This window comes from Ixodes scapularis, unplaced genomic scaffold (assembly GCF_016920785.2).
Source record: "Ixodes scapularis isolate PalLabHiFi unplaced genomic scaffold, ASM1692078v2 PGA_scaffold13__105_contigs__length_92229423, whole genome shotgun sequence".
NCBI lineage: Eukaryota > Metazoa > Arthropoda > Arachnida > Ixodida > Ixodidae > Ixodes > Ixodes scapularis.
The window spans coordinates 36,206,173-36,211,620 of NW_024609839.1; the positions used below are offsets into that span (position 1 = coordinate 36,206,173).

General features: G+C 46.5%; 1 long non-coding RNA gene across 1 annotated transcript; it reads left to right on the forward strand.

The window, feature by feature from the left end:
* The first annotated feature begins 315 nt into the window (after positions 1-315).
* LOC121835530 lies at positions 316-5,201 on the forward strand. The gene is made up of 3 exons (XR_006077635.1): positions 316-499; positions 2,517-2,663; positions 4,990-5,201. It is a non-coding gene; the product is annotated as an uncharacterized LOC121835530 (long non-coding RNA).
* Positions 5,202-5,448: the final 247 nt, after the last annotated feature.

Sequence of the window (5,448 nt, forward strand, 5' to 3'; positions counted from 1 at the left end):
AGTTAGCTCAACCTCTCGCGGTTCGCGAGCGGGGGTGTACGTGATTCATGTTTTGTGTCTCTTACTTTTTCCAACCCCAAAGTCACCCGCACTGCGGCCAAAGTCTTGAGCTCCATTTGTGTATTGGTAAACGTTTCTCGCCTGCAAGGTCACCCTTAGCAGGACAGAAGTTGTTGACGTAGGGGCCTCCTGTTTTAGCTATGTCTTACTTTTTCTAACTTCAACATGCCGGCCATGCAGTGGCGAAGGTGCCGTGCCTACGTGATCCTCCCTTAGCGCCCGACGCCGTTAAAAAGAAGCCGACTGGGCCGACTGGGCCCCAGCACCAGTCCGCTCTTCGGGGGGAAAGCCGCCGCCGCGTACTCCCGGGAACCCGAGCCGCCGCACCGCATCTCCGAGACCGACCACCCGCTGCCCCGGAAGGACCGCCGCTTCGAGGGCTGCTGCTCTACGTGTGTCGTGTCTGTGGATGGACTGCCGTCGTGCTCCCCGGTCAACTGTATGTCGCTTCAATTTTGAACTTTCCTTTCGACCGTCGCTAATTGGACTCTTACTTTCGTCTTGATCTTTGTACACGCGTACTTAACGGGATGTGTAACGTATTTCTCTGTGCTTAACTCGACATGTTTGTCGCTCGCAGCATCACTGTCTTGTAAAATGTACGTTCGGTTCCTTTAAATTCCCTTTATATGTTCATTTCGAGCCTATAAACACTGTTCTGTTGTTGTTAACTTATAACACGCCTCCGTCTCATTCTCTGCGTTTGCTTACCGGCTACGCCGGGCATCGAACGACCACCCCCTTATTGTCATGTCTCGGTGATGACCTTCCGTCGTCGCCGGGCTCGTGACAGGCTTGTTATTTCTGCAGCTAAGCAACAGTTGTCACTGGTCGTCGGAAAGATTAGTCAGCTGAGGCGTTGGTGGGCTTGTCAAGTTCGAGCAGCAGCCATTTTGAACGGCGGAAGGGGAAGCGGGGGGGAGGGGGTGGGGGGGGAGTGGTGAAGGGGAGGTCGCTCCAAAACTGCAAGTTTATCTTCCCCTCGTCAATTCGGAGCGGGTCCCACGGAGCGGAATTTCGCATCCCTCGCGGATTTCGGAAAGCGCTCCGGATCTACGAGTGGAATTCACCATCAGACAATGTTATGGTTCGGCTATTGTCGTCATTTCAGTCATTGGACACAGGCCACAACCCGAATGCTTCTCTAGCTAGCGATTATCCCGAGACGAAATTGAGTGCCCACACAATGCTCGAGACCAATCTACGGGTCGCATTCAAATATCGGATACTGCGATCCCCCAGTTTCGTCATCAAGTTTCGCGAAGGAGAGATTGAATGAAAACGCTTGCTTTGATCGTTGAAATTAGACTACAACAAAGGAGTTGCTTGGCCGGTGGCGTTGCGTGCGAGTATCCTTGAGTCCCACTAGTGCCAGTAAGCTCGTGTAAAGTGAAACATATTCCATATGGAATATCGTTGCACCACCCCTTTAACGGAGCCCAAATAAGTTCTTTAAAACTTTCAAACTCCTAGTATTTCAGTTTTTTCATTAATTGTATACCTTGAACATGGCACTGCTTGTAAAAATATGGGTTCATTCCGGAATGCTCAAGAACTGCAGGGTTAAAGGAACGAAGTTTAAGGTGTGCATCATTGGCGTGCACCCAAGCCAACAATGACGCATTCGCTCATGCATATACGTACGTCAGTTGGCGTGCAGAAAGAAAGAAAGCGGACAGTGAGGCTAAGCAAAGTCTGGCGATGCTTGCAAAAGATCGACGCTCGTGTGGCAAAAGTGGCACACAAACCACACGATTCCAATCGAGGAGATAAACACTGAAATCTAGCCACACTGCTTCTTTCAATCAGCTGGGCGCGAAAATAGCATACGACGATTGCGCAGTTCTTTTCCCCGCGCCGATTTGCTTCGTGAGAATTTGAGCTAGGCTGAGATTGCACAAGTGCGCTATAAACCAAAAACATACCCACTTGCTGTGTCCCTGGATGCGCGAGTGGGTACGAATCTCGGCGCAGAGCAAGAATACATTTCTTTCGACCACCACAAGGTCCTGAACGCTCCAAGGCCTGGCAAGAGGCGATACCTCGACCAGAGTTACATTTGACTGCCACCAGCAGGGTATGCGACCTTCACTTCGAAAGCAGCGACATAACTAAGAATTATGAACACAAGGTTGAAGGACGAACAGTGCTCATCTCATGGGACAGCTGGCTCCTAAAAAAAGACGCGGGGCCGAGCATATTTTGATCGCCGCCGCTGTCGCTACAGTTTAAGCCAGCGACTAACAAAAAAAACGGAGAAAAGTGTTCACAACACCAAATCCATCTATGTTTTATGTGCGACCCACCTCACCTGATCAAATGTATCAAAAATCACCTATTTCGCCACCAGTATGGCATGGTAAGAGTAGTGGAAGAAATGCGCCTGTTTTAGCCCTTGCTGTAGCCAAACTATTTTGGGCCACATGCCATATCTTATTCAAATTTCGCACCCACAGATGGGCGAACACAAGGTCGACTTCAACCGCTACAGACTTATCTCCTAGGCAGACAGCACTGAGCAGCTACAAGCAGCCCACAACCTAACCAAGGAGCATGTGGCGCCGGACAACCTACGAAAAATGAACTTTAGACTTGCAGTTCAGGTAGGAATTTGAAGAGACAAATCGTGGTAAATTTCAGTGTTGCAGCAAAATTGATTGTTCAGATTTATTCGAGGTGAGTTACATTTATTTGTTCCTGGTTGTCTATCAATAAATTTCAGAGCTGGGAGCAGGAAAAAATATGACACAAAATGCACGAAATAAATGTATCGTGTAGGCAAACTAACGATGCATAGTTGAAAAAAAAAATGAACGCCGTTTAAAATTCTCTGTACGCCGAATTAGAGCGCAGCTCTTGAGGAGGAGGAGGGAAGGATACTTAGGGGAGGGTATACGCCTCCTCCCTCCTCCTCCCCTCCTCATCCTGCCTGCTACTCCTCCCTCCGAGCGGCGTCGGTGTCGCCGTCGGCGTAACCGTAAGGTCACGTGACCCTCGTGACGTCGCGAGACCCTCAAGACCCCCTGCGGGGGGTCACGAGGACGTTTCGACACGGTGCCGAAGCGTCACCAAGCCGAAGCGTCACCGCGGTTACGCCTACGGCGGCGGCGACGCCGCCCAAACCGGAAACGGGCGCCTAGGAGCCGCGCTCTAAAAAACAGGGACACAGGAAGGACAAAAAAGGGAACAGGAATATGTCTAAGCAAACAACATTGTTGCCCTGCTCCTTTTTAGTGTGTCCCGTGTCTGGGTTTCTTTCAGTAACTACACAATATCCACTTTTAGTTTCTACACGCCCACCTGGGGTGGAAACATTTGTGTTATGTGATGAGCCATCAACCTTACTTAAAAATTTACTGTGATATTCAAGTCGTAATAGTATATATATAAACAAAATAAAAAAACTGACAGTGTCCTCTGTATTCAAAGTCCTATAATGCTTGAAGGGCAATCGCTTGAAGGGCAAATGCATTCGTTTAAATTAATAAGAAACAAAAGCGTTGTTTGTGGGACTCAGAAAATACATTAATTTTAATCAATTTCTCGAGTACATCGAGTGGGGAACTGTGTGCATAGGTCACGGTAAATTTAGTGTGCAAACTAAATTGGTGTATGGGTCCCATAACGTCAATTTCCCCGCTAGATTTAGCGGGGAAATTTTTCCACTAGATTTAGCGGGGACATCTCTGCGCTAGACTTAGCGGGCAAATTTTTCCGCTAGATTTAGCGGAGAAATTTTTCCGCTAGATTTCGCGGAAACATTTTTCTGCTAGATGTAGCGGGGACATTTTTCCGCTAGATTTAGCGGGGAAATTTACCTATAATGCACCGCGCGGTTACGCCGACGGCGACGGCGACGGTGACGCCGACGCCGCTCAAGCCGGAAACGGGCGCCTAAAAGCTGCGCTTTAAAAATACAGTAATTTTAATCAATTTCTCCAGTACATTGAGTGGGGAACTGTGTGCATAGGTCACGGTAAATTTAGCGTGCAAACTAAATTGGTGTATGGGTCCCATAACGTCAATTTCCCCGCTATATATAGGGGGGATCTGAAAGTGTTTAAGTCATGTGTCGTTGAGTTCCTCGCGACATTTAGCAGGTAAACAGGTTTGGTGTAGAGGTCATGACGTGAAGTTACGTGACATCAATTTTTTTTAAAAATTTATAGGGGAAACTAAAATGGTGTAAAAGTCTCGTGACGTCCTCACGTGACGTCTACTTTTCCGCTGTTTTTCACAGAAGCTGAATTGGTATATAGGTCACGTGACATCACGTCATGTTACCATGCGGGGCTGACCAAACTGCTCTTCGAGCAAAAGATGGAGCAGAAAAATCTATATTTTGGAGCAGCCAAAGAGCAACGGCACCTACGGAGCAGTAAATATGCATTTTGAGCTCTAAGGATAAATTTTTGTATTCTGGAGCACCTACCTTAGGGGTAAGTGCGACATATATCTAAGAAATCATCTTCTCCAGTTGAAACATGCATTACAATTCAATCAAAGCAGGCTTGTACTGCAGATGCTGGAAAGTACTGAAGCCAAATTACTGTGAAATATTTTAAACTGTAAAAAAATTGTTTCGGAACAAATTTCGATTCAAATTGAAGGGGCAGGATTCGGGAACATTAGTCCTACAAGGTATGTTGCATTATATATCATAGTATGTACGATGTATTGATGTAAGAGTACGATGGTTGGATGCATAGATTCGGAGTTCAGTTAAAAAGCATTTCATGCTTTAAAAACTATCAAGGTTGCTTTGTTTTCTATTGTGTCACTTTTGTTTGTTTCAAACATGTTAAGGATATTGACCCTAGATATTACGCAACTTGCATCTGCCCTGGTATGGGTGAAACATGTCGTCTTCATTTTTAATGAAGCAAACAAGCGAGTGAAATCTGCTTGAGTGCGTTATCTGGCTTTCAGCTCTTCAGTCACAGCACTGCTTGTGGCCTGAGTCTACTAGCGGCTCAGCTACACTGGCCTTGAAAACTGCGGAGGAACTGTGAAGTTCACTTGAAGAATGAATGACGTCTTCAACGCACTAAGTGTGAAGCTGCCTGCCCAAGGTATAAAAGGATATTCAAAGGAAATCAAGGTAAACATAAAAGCGCCACTGGATACTGTATTAAGTGAAATAAATACCAAATGAAATCTAGTATTGTCATGTTTATTTAATACTTTCTTTTCGATACCACTAGCAACAGTATTTACTACAAGAGGAGGATGTTTAACCAAGTCCTAATTCGGAACCCAACGCTTTGAAAACTACTCAGTCTCTTTCTCAGGGGTCGTCGAGGAGCAGTGTTTTCATTTTCTGTTGAGGGGCAATATTTTCATTTTCGTAGGTGGTGGGTTTTTTTGGGAGTTGGTGATACCTCGAAC